Source organism: Panthera uncia (genome assembly GCF_023721935.1).
Source record: "Panthera uncia isolate 11264 chromosome B2 unlocalized genomic scaffold, Puncia_PCG_1.0 HiC_scaffold_25, whole genome shotgun sequence".
NCBI classification, from domain to species: domain Eukaryota; kingdom Metazoa; phylum Chordata; class Mammalia; order Carnivora; family Felidae; genus Panthera; species Panthera uncia.
Genome location: NW_026057581.1, coordinates 5,814,107 through 5,832,900, shown reverse-complemented (window position 1 = coordinate 5,832,900; position 18,794 = coordinate 5,814,107).

The window sequence follows — 18,794 nt, the reverse complement described above, 5'->3', positions numbered from 1 at the left end:
GGTTTTGGAAGTCAGAAGTCTGAAATCAGTCTCACGGGGTTAAAATCAAGGTGCACCAAGGGTGCATTCTTTTCTGGAGGCTCTGGGAAGAATCCGTTTTCTGGCTTTTTCCACCTTTGAGAGCCTGTCCGCATTCCTTGGCTTATGACCCCTTCCCAAGCTAGCCATGGTGGGCTGGGTTCTTCTCACATCGTCTTACTCTGACCTTTCTTTCTGCCTCCCTATTCCACTGTTTATCATCACACTACTCTTATGATTGCTTTCAGCCCACCTGGATAAGTCCAGGATAACCTATCATCTCATGGATGGTGATTAGAAATCATAATTCTGTTTGAAATCCTAAAAGCACTCTGTAATGTGGCCTAACATATTCTTGGGTTCAGGGAAACAGTGGTTCCCTTTGGTCAGGGGGAAGAAGGGCGGTATTCCACCTACCACAGTCAAAATGGCCATTGCGCACACACATACACACTCATGCAGGAAATTGAATCACGGTACCTACAGAGAAACTTGGAGACTCCCCTTTGCCTCAACTTTAGATAAAATAAGGGCTCTTTTCTGTAAAACTTTCTTTGCATCAAAACGAGGGCTGCTGACTTGCATTTTAGCCATGAGGTCCCTCACCTCACGGTCATTCTCTGAATGATATACCCAAAGTGAAGGAAAAGAGGAAATTTATACACATCCTGAAGAGGACCCTTTTGTGAACACTGTTTTTTTCCTTTTCTTGACTGACTTTGAAATTCACTAGGAAGATGATGTGGGGGATATGGAGGGTATGGAAGAAATCCCCAACATGTAATCTCATTGTAAAAGGGAAGTACTTCTGTGTTATTCAACATGCTATGGATCTTTTATACGTGAGGTTAAAGAGCAAGCGTATCACTGAATTGTTTTATAGGACATGCTCAGAAATGCAAAGAAATCAAGAAGAAAGGCATCTGCGTGTAATTAAAGTACTAGGCAATGTCACTAAAGAGGTAGTCTTTGTGTGAGCAAATGACCGAGAACTTGATTCATGGGAAGAGAACTATAAAGAAATAAATATTTTTGGTGGGCATAAAAATAGCTGATCTACGTTCACATTGTGGTTTTCTTGTTTGTTTCACGGGCGATTCCTCGGGATTCCCACCCAGACCCCATGTAAATGAAAAGGAAATGCTCTTTAAATATCTTTGAAAAGGCTTCCACCCCTTTGTAGTTGCCTTGTAGTTGATCAGCGTGTGGTGTCACATGTAGTGGTGTGAAATGTATACCTTTTGTGATTGGGAGGTCATGTGTCACATCTAATTCCAGAGAATCTGGGAAAGGTAAACTCAGTGTTCCTGATTCACTAGACAGAGAGGGTGTGACCAAATATTAAGATAGTGATGGTTTTATCCATAAGTTATTAAAAATGACTTGAATGAGTACAATAGAATGTCGTGCTGAGTAATAATTATTCTTTCTATCATGAAATCAGAACATCCCAGTTAGTACCACTCTTTAGTATCCAGTTCTAGCATTCTTTAAATATTTTTAAATGTTTATTTTTGAGAGAGAGAGAGCAGGGGAGGGGCAGAGAGAGAGGGAGACACGGAATCTAATGCAGGCTCCAGGCTCTGAGCTGTCAGCACAGAGCCCAATGCGGGGCTGGAATTCACAAAACGTGAGATCATGACCTGAGCCGAGTCAGACGCTTAACCGACTGAGCCACCCAGGGTCCCCCCAGTATTCCTAAATCTGTATGCAGACCATTGTCAGTTTCCTTTCAAGATTCTCTATAGCAATCAAGAACATTTTGAATGCTCTATAAAATCAAATAAATTCATGATCAGAACTTTTTTCCATGCCCAAAGAAAGATACAGATATGCTAAATGGCTTAGAATAACTCTCCTTTTGGGGCGCCTGGGTGGCTCGGTCAGTTAAGCATCCGACTTCGGCTCAGGTCATGATCTCACAGTCCGTGGGTTTGAGCCCCGCGTCGGGCTCTGTGCTGACAGCTCAGAGCCTGGAGCCTGTTTCAGATTCTGTGTCTCCCTCTCTCTGTGACCCTCCCCCGTTCATGCTCTGTCTCTCTCTGTCTCAAAAATAAATAAACGTTAAAAAAAAAAATTTAAAAAAAAAAAAAAAGAATAACTCTCCTTTTAACCTCCAGAGGAGTTGATATTTCTAAAACTGTCCACAGTAGTGTCCCTTCCCACATCTCTTCACCTTCTTGTTGAAATATATTGAGGGGGCACCTGGGTGGCTCAGTTGGTTAAGCATCCTGCTCTTGATTTTGGCTCAGATCATGATCTCAAGGTTTGTGAGGTCAGGCTCTGTGCTGACAGGGTGGAGCCTGCTTGGAATTCTCTCCCTTCCTCTCTCTCTCTCTGTCTCTTCCATGTTTGTTCCCCTCCCCCTACTGTCTCTTTCTCTCTCTCTCTCTCCCTCAAAAATAAACAAATAAACCTAAAAAATGTTTTAAATGAATATATTCAGTATGTACGTAAGATGCAGATTGTTTTTTAATGTATGTTCTTTATGAGAGGAATAAAAAAGCAAGGTTTAAAGTGATTTTGATGTACAAGCTAAGAAACACAATTACAAAAGCCACATATGCACATGGTGAATCGTAATTTTTGTGCCCAGTTTATTTTTCTATGTGTAAAGTTTCAGTCCTAGAACGAACAGTAAAATCTGGCAAACAGTATACTCGCATTAATCCCACAGACTCATCTAACGACATGGTCTCATGTGAGGAATTGATGTCAGTGCTGTTTTCATGGGGAAAGTATTTGGGCAGCATGGACTATTAGGAACATAGCAAAGCATAGCACGCTTGTGTTCATATAATTTCATTGTGCTTCCTTTAACATATAATGAAAATATCTTGGCATTTAAATCTAAGACAGATTGATAAAAGTATTAAGAGTGCCTTAAAAGAGTTATTTAAGATTTAGCATCTGCTTATGCTTCAGAGTGAAGTCTGTACTCAGAAGTCTCCTGCATTTCCTGAAAGGGGGGGGGGGGCTTGCATTTCCCGAATATATCCCGCCATCTAAACAAAACACCTACCTTGTTTTCAGAAAAGATCTATCAAACAGTAGTGAAGATTAGTAAAGGGCTAAGACGAATCCCATATGCCTTATTTTTTTTTATTGCCAATTACTCATTACTTTCTTACCCTTGAAATAAATTGAGGATACAATTAAAGAGACTACGTGGCTTTGATCTTGTCCACCTCACTCATTATTTTGTGTTGGGAGGAGCACATTAGACATTTGTTACCTAGGTGAGTCTGGTCCATTAGAGGGGGCCCGTCTCAACCAGAGAGGCTACAGCCTTGGAGTTATGCCATCCGCCATTCCATTGGAAAGAAAAGGAGGTGGTGGGAAGCAAATAGAGCCTAACTCTTGCTTAAGAAACCATTTGATTGTGTGTGTGTGCGCGTGTGCATGTGCCTGTGTGTGTGTGTGCTTGTGTGTGGCAGTAAGACTCATGGTCCAGCTTTCAAAAGTCACTCTGGTTGGTAAGTTCCATCTACTGAATTTGGGCTGCACTCCCACTGCTCAAATGTGTTTATTGGGCACCTAGAGAAATAACAGGAACAGTATTGCCAGTTTCTAGTTTGCAGATCCTGGGGGGCAGGGAAGGTGAAGGAAATGAAGGGGAGATGGGCAAAAACACGGACACAGTGTCAGCTTTTAATGTATCTGGAAGTGCAAACAATGAATATGGATAATTGGGTCACTTACACAACCTGAGTAGATGCCTCATAACTTACCGGCATAACTTAATGAGTACAATAGAATGTCGCGCTGAGTAATAATTATTCTTTCTATCATGAAAGCAGTCTCTGCTAAAATAAAGGGGAAAAAATCATCCTGAGGAGTTAAACTAACAAATGCCTGTACCCTCCAAGCCATGTTTGCACTGGACAGCTTTGCCCATCAACCTTCAGCCGTCAGAACAAAATTACCACTAGCTGAGGATTGCTTTTTCATTGAAATACAGGAAGGGCTGCTTTTAACACATCATATCTTTCCTGAAATGTGTTTCCTGGAAGGCTGCCTTACATATGCAAACTTGGGGTTAAAAACCAGGTAATTGAGATGGAAAACTATATGTGTGCATGCATTAATGATACCCACAAATTGCATGCGTACGTTACTGTTGAATTTCCAAATTGAATTAAATATTTCAAATTTCAGTAACAAAAATGTTATACCCGTTGGATTTTATTCCTTTATTTAGTCATCTGTCTATCATCCATAGCTCTCTATCTCAGCTCTCTGATGCTCACTTGGTACTAGACTGGAGGTTTCTTTGCTTTTAACTAAATTAATTTATGAATTAATATCGTAAGTCATGGTTGAGCTTTGTGACCATCTTGCAAGATCGTTATTTTCTGACTTACAAGGAAACTGAGACCCAAGGAAGACCCCGCAGGGAGGAGTAAGCCTCATGATAGGAAAGCTCGCTCCAAGACATGTTGAAAGCTGTCTGCCTTCCGCAAGGGGGAGTTTTGCTTGAGCCAAAGAAATGAAAAGGTAACTTTCTTCATCAATTTACCTAGACTTCAATCCTCTCAGGGCACGTTGACTCTTTATCTCATTAGTCCAGATTAGGTTTCTTATAAAATCAAAATTCACAGGACAGTTGCCAACCAGTTCCTATTTATGTTGTGGTAGGACAATCTGGCCTAAGAGGCTTATTATATAAAAGTACTACATTGATGGGGCGCCTGGGTGGCTCAGTCGGTTGAGCATCTGACTTCAGCTCAGGTCGTGACCTCACAGCTTGTGGGTTCGAGCCCCGGGTGGGGTTCTGTGCTGACAGCTTAGAGCTTAGAGCCTGGAGCCTGCTTCGGATTCTGTGTCTCCACCCACCCACCCCCAACCCCACCCCCAACCCCGCCCTGTGTCTCTGCCCCTCCCCTGCTGGCTCTCTCTCTCTCTCTCTCAGAAATAAATATTTTTTAAAAAGTCCTACATTGTCGAAATACATTTATTTATTTATTTATTTATTCATTTTTGAAATTTATTTTTTGTAAGTAAACCCTATGTGGGACTTGAACTCATGACTCCAAGATCAAGAGTCACATGCTTTACCGACTGAGCCAGCCAGGCACCTCTGTTAAAATACATTGATTAAATAGATTTTTTTCCCTCCTTCTCCTCTGAGTGGAGAAAAATGATGTACCATCAGTATCGACGTGCTTTCACTCTACTATTATTCCTGGACCACCTTGAAAGGAAGATGCAGTAAAGGTCCATTTGTTATGTGCCTACAACAATAGATAGATTTGAATGGCTTTTCTCTCTATCCCTGCATTTGCAGCAGATTTCTTATTGTCTGATGTAACGTGATATACACAAGCAAAGGGCAAAATTCCCAACGTGGTTTATCTTTTTACTGAAACAGGGGCGTGAAGGAGTATTATGTTTTATTACTTGTCTCGCTTTCTTGTTTTGATACGCTTCATTATAAATGGTGACCTATTGTTCATCGTCAGCTGGCTTTTAATCTTAACCCAGAGAAAAAAGCAGCAGTCATGTGTACGCCTTATCAGAATCACTGAGCCAATTCAACTGGGATTTCTAAGACATTTGCCTATTTCCATATTGTGTCCTGTATTAATTGGTTTTACTGAATCTTTATTATATATAGGTCAACTATAGGAAAACAAATATTCTAGAAACAAATCATTTCCCAGAGAATCAATTAGGGCATCTTTATGACTCTTTCATTAAAATTATGCCTGTTCTTAAAACCAAGCAACATAAATGACCAAATAGGACACCTCAGTGCAATCGTTCTCTCATGCTAACCTCTGACTGCCAATTTTCCTCTAAGAACTTCTGATTGGTTTAGTATTATTAAACTCACGTTTAGTTTAAATCAGAATAGGCCAAGTAGAGCTTGACAAACATTTAAATGACATTGATTAATAAAAATTTTTCCTGTGCCTGAGGCAAAAGTCTTTTGTTTTTAAGGATACGTTCTTGAACTTCAATTATTCTGCTCAATTTTGATTGTGGAGGAGAAAGCAGGAGTAATGGTATTAGCAAAACAACAGACTGTATCTACCGCTGAATCCTCTGACAGTGGGTTTGCTTATATAAATAAGTCCAGACATGCTGGGCTCAGGGGGATCACCGCCCACAAGTGATCAGTCTTCAAGTGGGAAGAGCTGACAAAAAAATGCCAACCTCTCTCCCCCTTTGTTAAATCAATATTCTTGAGTAGAAAGTGAAAACTCCACTGATCTGCCTAGGAAAAACCTCTGCAGCAAAAGCTTAGCGGTTGAAAATGATGAAGTATGGCTTTGCCACATTCACACACCCATGCATTTTTCATTTTCAAGGGATCATAAAATGCAGTTTGTGATTTTCAGCAACTGGCACTGGGAATTTATTCACGTGTACTGCATACATTGATATATAGGAAGCAAAAACTAGTTTGAAAAACACTGACCAAAACACCATATTACAATACTTCTTATACCACAAACTAAATGTCTTCAAACATCACATTCACTATTGGCTTCAAAGAAGGATAAAACCAAAGCTATTCCCATTAGCATAAAAATGAGTATATACTTGCTTGATTGGGGTCTCTCTGGTCAAACAGATTACTCAGCCTTGTGTGCCAGGCACCCAGAGGGGAGGACAGATTAAATGTCTGTGTTTTGGATCAGTTAAGGGGGTGGGGGTATGGGGGCTAAAAACTACTACAGTCTCAGGAAAAGTGGTCAAAAGTGATTAAAGACCTAACAGGCAGGAAATCAAGAGCAATTATCAAGGAACCAAAACAAAAAGAGCTCCAGTCCAGAAAGCAGACAATGAAACAAGAGACCAGAGGTCAAGTCCAGGCCACAACAAACGGGGTTCCGGGCATCTACTGCACAAGAGAGCCATTCACTTTGTAGACACAGAGTGATTTTGTGTGGCAGTGGGGGCAGAACATGGAGATTCTGAGCCTTCCAGCCAAGCCCTAGAATGGAAGGAGAGAAACACGTCTTGCACAAACCTGCGCTGACACTCACGGTCACACACACACATGTGCACATATGGAAGAAGACGCTCACACATTCTCACTAGTACTTGCAGGGGCATGGCTGTGCCCTGTCTGGTCACACACCCTTCTTGTTCCCGGCTGACATCTATCCACCACTCCCCAAAGCCACTCCACTGGCAAAGGCAGAGTAGGACCAGAAGTATCTTACTATCCATGTCTTGCCCAGCCTGATATCCAAGGTTGATGAGCAGGTAAGATCACTTGTGAGATTGTGAGAAGCCTGGGTGGCTGCCTGTAGGGTTGAAAGTGACCCCAGCACAGAGCTGTTGAGGATAATCCATAATATACTAACTTAAAAATATTCTGTTTGGGGAAGGAGTATCTTACGATTGATTATATGAGCTAGCAAATACTTGGGTCAAGTTCATGGTCTCTATATCCAAGAAGAGGCCAGAGAGCCACATGCAAATAGAACAGTGATGGTAATGGAGTATTTGTCATTCATTGCCAGGAGCAGCTGAGATGTGAAAATCCTTTCCTTAAGGGCTTTGTGTCTGTATGCTACATAACTCTGGCTATTTGTTTTAATTTTTGTTTTCTTTTCTGTTCTATAGATATGTTCCCTCTTATCCCCAGGGCTTTGGCGCATAGCCTACCTTCTACTTGGAAGCTTCTCTCATCTACCTCTCTTCACTTCTCCACAGAGATCCTTTCCTTCTTACTAAACACTTAAACATCCAATAGCTTCAGCTCAAGCACCCTGTTCCTGAAGCAAACCTCTCTGACAGGTCCAGTAGAGGTCTGGGTCCTTTCTTATGAGACCATAAAGTTCTGTTCCTTTCTTTCTCATCAATTTGTAGCCATATGTGCATTGAGGGGGATGTTCATGATTGAAATTATAGAGGGGTTGCAATTATTGATAATAACAAAGGTAAGATCATGAGGATGAGTGGATGTGGGTGAGTGAAGGGTAAGATATTTGGAAGTCAAAGAGTAAAAGGCCAGCCTACAGCAAGAGTCATCTCTATGGGTATTCGAAACACTGAGAAGTATGATGGCAATAGGTGGACAGAGAGATAATGAGTTGGGAGCTCAACTCTTCAAGGACCGAAGTGCAGTAACTTGAGGAGAAGTGTGTGTCTGTAAAATAAGGAAGTGGCTGCTATTGTGTGATGAAAGGAGTCCAACGTGGATGACTTCACGGAAGAGAGAGAAAAGATGGTCTAAAATTGACAACAAGCAACAATAAAGGCACTTGCCCCACCAACCTGTGGGGTGTGGAGGCCCCAGAGTGATGAGGAGTTTGGGAGACAAACCATGAGAAGGTAGTACGGAAAGCAGTGTCATGAGGAGAAAGTCAGATTTCGTTTATAGCAAGAAGACCAAGTGAACGTGATGATATGGGGGATTTTACTAATAACTGACTTAGGATTATAGAAGCTTAGAGAATTGGGTTTACAGGTTGGAGCATGGTGAGAGAAGTGGTCAGGGCTTCTTTGGGTGACTACCAGGAGCAGGACAAGGTACAATGAGATTAATCCTGGATGATCCTCACAATCCTAAAGCTGTAAATTCAAGGGGAGGGAGAACTCTAGGACCTGCCCTGGAGCAGGAAGACTTCTCACACCCCCACCTGGCTTCTGCTAATGGAAGTAAGGGTTTCAGAAAGAAGTAGTCATACTTTGAACATGGGGACAGTCTCAATCCCTGCCAATGGTGGTCTGCAGAGATCCCACTGCAGTACGTGCAAATACATGAGTGGCCCACAGATTGGGTAAGAGGCCTTGTTAGGGGTCATAGATTCGTTCTTATTTCTTGCTGCAGGAAGCTTTCAGAAAGGTGAACATAGATAATGGAATCATTACTACTCTGTTCTACATTCTGGTGGCTCCATGGGTGACTTCATGGGTTTCTCAAGCCCTTTTTCTGTCCTTAAGGCTAAGGCCTAGATTGAATTGGCCAAACTTTATCCCAGGGTAAGAAGCTCCATTTCTCCTTTATCCACAGAAAGTCTTCCTTAGTCTGACCGTTGGACACCTGTCCTATTGTTTATCTGCTGCTCACCATCAAGCCTGTCCTATCATTGGGAGACCCACTCTTACACCATGAGTAGCTTCCACGTAGATTCTCTATCTGAACTCTCTTTTGTTTATTTCTCAAATCTTTGTCTTGCTTTGTAATGAAACAGTGCTGATTAAGAAGGTGGGCTCCCAACTGGTTCTTACTTCCTCCCAATGGATGTCAGATTGGATCCATCAAAGCTCTCAATATCCCAATGAACATAGAGAGTAGCAGATCTTATATTCCCTGTCCTACCAAAGTCAACCTGGCCATGGCTAGTTGTGATGCAAAATATGATATTTTACCTAAACAGTCACATGACTTTTCTCTAAACATAGCATACATCAGTGCTTGGAGCAAGCAACACAATCCATTGTTTTCGTGATAAAGTTTACCAAAAGCAAACAAATGAGCAGCAGCAACACCCATGGGGTTATTTTTATAAGGACACTTATTTTCAGTATGATTTTTGTGTTTCTATTGATGGCTCATTTCCCAGTAGTGTTTTGTTGAACTTAGGGAAGAAATAAAATATTCCTTGTTTAATTCTTTTTAATGTTTATTTATTTTTGAGAGAGAGAGAGATTGGGAGAGGGACAGAGAGAGAGAAGGAGACACAGAATCCGAAGCAGGCTCCAGGCTCCGAGATGTCAGCACAGAACCTGACTCGGGACTCACAAGCAGCGACATCACAACCCTAGCAGAAGTCCGACCCTCCAGAGTGTCTGCACCAGTTTGCATTCCCACCAACAGTGCAAGAGGGTTCCCGTTTCTCCACATCCTCTCCAGCATCTATAGTCTCCTGATTTGTTCATTTCAGCCACTCTGACTAGGGTGAGGTGGTATCTCAGTGTGGTTTTGATTTGTATTTCCCTGATGAGGAGTGACATTGAGCATCAGTGTGGAGGTTCCTCAAAAAATTAAAAATAGATCTACCCTATGACCCAGCAATAGCACTGCTAGGAATTTACCCAAGGGATACAGGAGTGCTGATGCATAGAGGCACTTGTACCCCAATGTTTATAGCAGCACTTTCAACAATAGCCAAATTATGGAAAGAGCCTAAATGTCCATCAACTGATGAACGGATAAAGAAATTGTGGTTTATATACACAATGGAATACTACTTGGCAATGAGAAAGAATGAAATACGACCTTTTGTAGCAATGTGGATGGAACTGGAGGGTGTGATGCTAAGTGAAACAAGTCATACAGAGAAAGACAGATACCATACATTTTCACTCATATGTGGAACTTGAGAAACTTAACAGAAGACCATGGGGGAGGGGAAGGAAAAAGAAAAAGAGAGGGAGGGAGCCAAACCATAAGAGACTCTTAAAAACTGAGAATAAACTGACGGTTGATGGGGGGTGGGTGATGGACATTGAAGAGGAAACCTGTTGGGATGAGCACTACGTGTTGTAGGGAAACCAATTTGACGATAAATTTCATATTTAAAAAATAAATAAATAATAATAAAAAAAGAAGTCCAACCCTCAACCAACTGAGCCATCCAGGCGCCCCAAAATAAAATATCTCTAATTTCTAATCTTAATTTTTGAAAACATCTTGAGCTGTTCTCGTTGCTTCCTTGCATTCATGACTTCAAGCTGTGTGCTCTGGTAGGAGATTTTACCACATGTGGCTATCAACAGCTTGCCATAATCTGTGTGTTGAAATTTTATAAATCAACCTTATATAATATTTACTAAATCTGGAATAGAAGCAAATACTATTTACATGGCTTTTTTTTTTTTTTTTTAATTCTTGGCCATAACCTTCTGGCGTTACCAAGCCTGTGGGAGATGGGTCCTTAAGGAAGTTCAAGAGCACCACTTTTAATTTTCCCTAATTTTCCCAAATAGCTAAATTGAGCATCTAATATGAGAAACACTAAATATAAAGAAAAAAGAAAAAAGAAAGAAAAGAAAAGCTTATTCTGTGAGTGTTGTAGATAAATCAAGAAGGGATCAAAACTGCCTTCACTACTATTGTTCAGCCAAGTCTGGCCCCAGGAGTTTGTTTTCCAGAGACCAGCCACGCTCCTGCTCTAGATGAAAGTGAGAGAGGGGCACCTGGGGGGCTCAGTCAGTTAAGCCTCCGACTTCAGCTCAGGTCATGAAGCTGTTGACAGCTCGGAGCCTGGAACCTGCTTCAGATTCTGTGTCTCCCTCTGTCTCTGTCTCTCCCCCGCTCACACGTTCTCTTTCCCTCTCGCTCGCTCTCTCTCTGAGGAAAAAATAAACATTATAATTTTTTTTTTAAATTAAACAAAGGAAAGTGGTTGATAAAGAATGTGGCATTATGGGTCTATCTAAATTATGACTAAGTTCTTTTTCTCCCTCATTGTTTTCTGCTTGGGATGGGAAAGAGATGTCTAGATTTCCACAGAGAACAGGGTGAACATAAAAATAAATGAACAAGTATAGCATGTGGTAAATGTTATAAAGGCAAGTTAAACAGATGCTTACCTGAAGAAGTGATGTTAGAACAGAGACCTGAAGATTAACAAAAACTAAACCAGGAGAAAAGACGTGCAAACGATCTGAACAAAAGTAGAAGGAAGTATGGCATAATGAAGGAAAGGAGAAAGTTTGACTAGAGAAAAGAAAGAATAAAGAGTGTTAATAACCACACCGTGCAGTGCCTCACAGGCTATTTGTCATTCATGGAGGAGGCGGGAGAAGCCAAGTAGGCTTTTGGTCAGGAGTCGGTGGGAGACCGGTGACATGATGAGATTTGACTTTGACAAGATTCTTCTGGCAGTAGGATGGAAAGAGGGCCACTCAGTGAGGAGGCCACTGTATGATTTAGAAGAGGGATGATGCTGGCTTGGAGGAGGAAATAAAAATTCGTGTAGAGATCAGAGACGTTGTATGGGGTTGGTCGGTTGGATGATGAGTGTAGTAAATGGCCCTGGCAAGATGCTTCCATCCACCTGAATGGCTGGTGGTGGCATTTAATAGGATAAGGTACCTGGGGGAGGAACGGACTGGGTGGATGTGGGAGGACAGGCAACAAATTTAGTGTAGACGTGTTAATAATTTGAAGCACCTCTACGGAGATACTGAGCATGTAGTGAAATCACATTCAGATTTCAGAAAGTAGGCCTGGACTTACAATAAATATTTGTGAATCATTGTCAGATACATGATGATTGAATCTGTGGAGGTGAATGAAATTGTCCAGGGAGGCATAAAATGAGCAGTGAAGGGGCCCGGAGCGGATCTTTGGGTAACTCCTACAGGTGAAACCCTTTCCCTCCTCCACTTCCACTCTTTCTCTGCTGTGCGGGCACACACACACACACACACACACACATGCACACACACGTGTATGCACACGCTCATGTGCACATACACACACAGGCGCTTGCACATATGTGCATGTACACACACAAGCACACCCATGCACACACACATGCATGAGCACACGTGCACACACACACGCGCGTGCACCCACACGCACATGCATGCCTAACTTCAAAAGAAGGGCTCAGTGCTAACATTTCCATCAGTCCCAACATTTTTCCATCTGAAGTGGGGCTATTGACTGTCAATATATATTTTTTTAATGCTTATTTATTTTTGAGAGAGACAGAGACAGAGTGTGAGCGGGGGAGGGGCAGAGAGAAAGGGAGACAGAATCTGAAGCAGGCTCCAGGCTCTGAGCAAGCTGTCAGCACAGAGCCTGACGCGGGGCTCGAACTCACAAACTCTGAGATCATGACCGGAGCTGAAGTCGGACGCATAACCGACTGAGCCACCCAGGGACCCAGACTGTCAATATATTTTTAAGGCCGAATCATTCTGGCTGGAGCAAAATAATTCTAATCCATTTAATCAAATCATTGTTAAAATGCTGTTTTCCTTTCTCCAATATGATCTAATTAAAATAATGTTTAGGGGTAAATTTCCGTTAGAAAAATCATAAGATTTGCAACCTATTTTCCCATGGTGGTGAAGGAACGCCTTCAGAATATAGTAAAGGGAACTCATCCCTTCTTTAAGGTAGTGGTTCATCCCTTGGAAAACTTTTAGTGCTGTTGTTTATTTTTGTCTCAATTAATTTTAGGCAACTCCCTAAACTCTATAGCATCTGATGCTGAGCAGGCTTTGAGAAAATACTAAAAATCTCCTGAGTTAGTTTTTATATTTTTAAAGGAGGAAAGGGCTCCTGGGTGGCTTAGCTCGTTAAGAGTCTGACTCCTGGTTTCAACTCAGGTCACTATGCCACGGTTTGTGGGATAAAGCCCTGCATCGGGCTCTGTGCTGACAGCGGGAGCCTGCCTGGGATTCTCCCTCTATCTCTGCCCCTCCCCCACTCTTGCTTTCCCACCCTCTCAGCATTAAGAAAATAAACTCAAAAAGAAAGACAATCACTTATTCATCTATTCAACAAATGTTTATTGTCTGCTAGGTACCAGACATTGTTATAGGTTCTGAAAATATACAATTTTAAAAATGAAGAAAAAGAGAGAAACATGATTTTAACCTTTATGGGGCACAGTGAGGGAGACATAAGTGTATGAAAGAATTATGCATAGAAATGTTAAATCAAAACTATGGTAAGAGCTATATACAATGGGAAATTACTGGGTGCTATGGAAGGATTTACTAGTAGTTCTGGGAATGGTGGGAAAATGTTCATGGGGAAGTCATAATTCTATGCGTTTTGAAGTAAGACTAAGAGGTCTCCAGGGTGAAGAGATGGGGTGAGGACTAGAGAGAGGAAGGAAGGGCCCCCAGCAGGTAGATTTTTGTGTGGTAATGAGAGTTTGGCTCTTCATCTTAGGTGCAATGACAAGCTTTTAAAGCCACATCTTCTTAAGTGGCACTCTGAGATACTTAAAAATGTGCTCACGAGAATTAAAATTTATACATGTAAAGATCTACTTATTTATAAGTAGAAATGGTAAAATACTTCTTGCCTTTTGATTGTCCAGCAAATGGATATAGGGTATGTCTATGATCAACCCCACCCCTCACCCCCAAAGGCCACGGTGGCCTACCTCCGGAGTAACCAATGTGGAGCGGAGGCCTCCCGGGGAACTCATGTGATTTTAAAAGGCATACAAACCACATTTTGAAAAAAATAAAATGCAAGCTTTACTTCTTAAGATGTAGAACTTTTTAAAACTCTGTTAGCCTCATACCTTCAGGCAGGAAGGAAGAAATGCGATATTGGCAAAAAAATCCACTAGAGTTGGCTGGGAATGATGTGTTTCTGGCACTCTGAGATACTTAACACCTTTCAGAATAGAGGGAAAAAGTGCTTTGAAAACGTTTCAGCAAAGCACACATGGAGAATATTCTTGATCAAGACAGGCTGTCAGCATCATGTTTTACCACTGCCATGCTCCCACCCAATTCCATCACTAAATATACTGTGTTATTCTCTCTGATGGGGTCAAAAGTCTAAGAACTGGCTCTGGTTTCTGCCCTATCTCAAGGAAATGTACTTGCAAATGGTGTAGGAAAGGATTTTCTTTCAAAAGCAAACAGAGAGGCAGGTATGTTTGGTATTTAATTGCACAGTAAAGAGGGTCGTGCATCAGCAATCTCCCGAAACATACACACGAGTTTAAAGAATAGGTTCAAGCGAAATAAAATGTTTCTCTTACTTCAGTCAAGCTCCCGGTACTTCTCTTAGAGAACTATTCTGAAACATTTTGCTCGAGTAATAGTTTGACCTCTTGATTGTATTGTGATTTATTATCAACAGATGGACACCTTAACGTGAAGGGTCAGAAATGAAATCTAGTGTGTTGGAGTTCATTGATCGAACTGGGCCACGTTTGCTGAAATTATTTGTCCAGAGGGTGGTAGACAGCGCTTCAAATTTGATCTGATAGATTCAGCCCAATCTTTAATGGCAAGCGTTTGGAAAATGATAAACAGATGGGAGTAATCAAATAAGACTGGACACAACTTGCATCTGTTTCGATGAACAGTTGTGATTTACAGTGAAAAGAATGTTGGCCACGGAATCAGCACATCTGGATGTGAATTTGAAGTCTGGTTCACTTATTAGATGCTTAATGTTAACCAACTCACTTAACCTCTCTGAGCTTCAGTACTCCCTATTGTAGAGTGGTGTAACAACGCCTATCTCAGAGTGGTTTGGGGACGATTACATTGCTTTCGGGTATTAAAGTGCCCAGCAAGAACCTGGGGAGCAGTGAGCTTTCAGTGACTGGTTGTGGAATCAAAATTGAATGACTTCAACCTTAGCATTGGGAAGTGTGAATTTTTTCTGGATGAACTAAGACATTGTTTTGCGAAAGGTGAGGGGCACAGGGCTGAGGAGGGTGGCCAAACAACGTGATAGAGTGTTTGTAGAATGCTGGCTCTCTCAGGGTAAGATGAGCCTTTCCCAGTTCATACCTCGGGTTCTCAGTGTCATAGTGGGCTACTCAGAGCCCAAGGAGTTTCTCTAAACTCATGAAACTATTTGTTCCAATAACCCTGAGATGAGTTTTTCTGGAAAAGAGAAAAAAATTGCTGTTCCAAAGTTTAATCAAATGAATTCCAATCTCACTAACAGTGACTGAATGCTTGCTATGTATAAGGAATATGCTAAAAATGAATATATATGTCAATAAATGTTTAACATACTGCTGTACAGTGCGAAGAATAAAGTACATGCTAAAATGGAACCTTCAATAAAGTTTCATTTGCTCATGGAGATAAGGAATTTAAGAGAAAGGTAGATGGATTTTTTTGGATAGTGTTATATTTGAAGAGCAGAGGTTCACATATATGGAGACGTTTAAAAGCATCTAGAACTGAGAGTTGGAGTAAGTGAGCAGAGTCCTAACATCACAGCAAAGAGCTGTCCTAAGCAGACTTTTTAATGTGTCTTTTGGTGCCTTCTGCTTCCTCTTTTCACTGTCTTTTATCCTTTTTATCTTTTCTCTTGTCACCTACAAATTCTCGACAGCCAACACTTGGCATTTGTATCCTGCCCTGATCCCTCTAATCAGAAAGGAAACACATTCAATAAGGCCAATTAGATTGGAGCTACTCCCCCACGCCACCCCGGAAGACTGGCAGTCCATAAGAGGAATTATTAGTATAGAAAATGAAATGAAACCATATTCCATAAATTTTTCCTAAACTCAGGGGTTTTGAGTGAAGAACATGTGGGGGTTGGTGAAGATCCCAGGAAGGGACTGTAACACTTTCCACCATGGCCCTGTTGGTAACTGGCTGCTTCTCTAGGAATAACCTGGCCCTGGGCTTTTTTAAAGAGATGGCTGCTAAAAGGGACTGGCTTCCTCAGAGGGGAGGCGAGAGTCAAAGGGCAAATGAAGCCATTAAATGCAAAAAAAAAAAAAAAAAATTAAAAACATTTAAAAAAAGTGCTTCTACTATTTTTTACTAGCAAGATTCCAGGTTGACTTGGCCGCCATCGTTGTGAATAGGGTTTTCACAAGAGGGTTGGAACGTAGCTGGTGTCCTTGGCCCTATTAGAGCTAATGGAAGGCTGTGTTTGGGGAGTTGAGGGGACAGACGGGATGCAGGCAGAGAAGCCCTTCTGAATGCTAATCCAAATTTGGTCACAGAACCCCTGACAGAAAAAATTCTTACATTTCTTTGATAACAGGTTGAGATTCAAACAGGCCTTCATTTCCTGCCCTTCACTGCAGTATCCATGCACTTCGTTAAGGCACTGCCATTTTTTTTTCCCCCTCCAGAGATGACTGCTTTTCAGTTCTGGGTGAAGTGACAGCTAAATATAATGGGGCATAAATCAATCTGCAAACATCTGCTCCAGGGGCCTTTGGAAGGAAGGGGAGGAAGTGTACATACATATGCAGGCTCTCTGTAGCAAGACTGAATTTACTGAGATGCTCCCCACATCCTTTCGGGCCCAGGATATGAAAAAAACTTCTACAGTGAAACGGGGAAACCTGCGTATTCAGGCCTTCAAATCTTTGCAGCAGGAAGCATTGCATTGCAGTTTTCCATGAAGTTTCTTAGTAGAAGAGGTAATATTGTGTGTTTGAGTGAAAGAAGGTAACGTAAAGCGTATGTTAAGAGTAATATTTAACATAAGAATACATTATTAAAAATCCATTAAAAAATAAACCTGGTTCTTCGAAGGAAAAATGTTACGGGAAAATGCATGACTGCAGCCCATACTTAAAACTCAAATGCCAACATTTATGTTTTCTTCCTCCTGTTTTTCTTCTCTCTGTCTGAAAAGAAGACAATGAAGGAGGTTTCAAAACTGCAAACCTCACAAAAGGTTCACGATTATTTTTCAGGGACACCACTAAAAATAATGTGCATCTAGTTTTTATCTCCCTGGATCAGCATCTGCTAAAAAATATTCAATCTGCAAGCGTTAGAGACTTTCTGTCGGAGTTACTGAAAATAAATGCTAATACATGGGGAAATTGAAAACATGTTAGAATATGAAGGTAATACATTTTAACCCATGCTCTTCTGGTGTGCTGAACTTACATGAGTGGGCTCATATTTTTATATACTGCAAGTATAAAAGCCCTCAGTGTGTTCGCTAGGAAATATGGAGGCAATTCAAGAGCGTGCTTTGCTGCAAGCATGGATTTTACATGTTTGTCTCCCTAAATCTCGCCAATAGGTTATAAACCTTAAGACAAATTTGCAATAGAATTTTCTGTCTTTACTAGAAAATCCAACTGGAAAAACTGTTGGCTGGTAGACAGGGTTTGGGTATTGCCCAATCTTTGGGTTGAGATAAGTTTGGAGTACCTACCTCTGATTATTTATTTTAAAATAAGAAGTATACAGTGTTATAAAGAAGAGACAGTAAAAGCCCTTCAGGCTACGCATAATAAGCCAAGAGCAAAGAAGTGTTCCTCATCCCTGAATTGGGTGAAGCATGCCTATGTTACCATTATAACGTCCACACCATCTTGTGGACGTAGAATCCAACAGAAGCACAGATGTAGGGGAGACACCTGAGTTCTAATCCGATGCTGTCAGATCCTGAGGAAGTCACTAATTCTCTGATTCCTCAAATTTAAAACTTACATGCATGACTTCTGTGATTTTAACTGTGCTACAATATGTGATGTCCTGATCCAGTGTGGACCATCGGTAGCTATTAGCTGTTGTCGCCTGGTTAGAAATCATAATTATGTGAAGTGACGGATGTGTTACCTAACCTTATTGTGGTAATCGTTTCACACTGCACACATGTATCAAGTCCTCATGACAACATGTACCTTAAACATACACAATGGTATATGTCAATTATATCTCAATAAAGCCGGAGAAAAATAAAAATAACTAACTAACTAAACAAACTGGTTTCACGTTTACAATAGTTGGTCATACATCCCCTCAAGGCAGAAAAAGGAAATAGTTCAAGAAGTAAATATCGAGTACCTGCTACGTGTTAGAGAATGTGCAAGGTACCAGGAAGATAATTGTGAAGGAGAAGGGGAAGGGGGAGAGGAAAAGGGAGGAGGAAGAGGAGAAGGAGGAGGAGGAGAAGGGGGAGGGGAGAGGAGGAAAGGGGAAAGGGGAGGAAGAGGAGGAGGAGTAACATTAATTTAAGACTTGTAGGTACTGATCTCGGTATTCCACGTGTGTTAAGTCCTTGCCCTCCAGGAACTTGCATTTTGGTGGCATACAGATGAGAACATGAGCAGATGTGGTACACTATGGTGAGGACCAAGAGAGGGTTTGCTCAAGGGCATAGGGGTCATATTTCCTTGGACAATTAATCAGAACTTGGGAGGAGCTAGAAGATT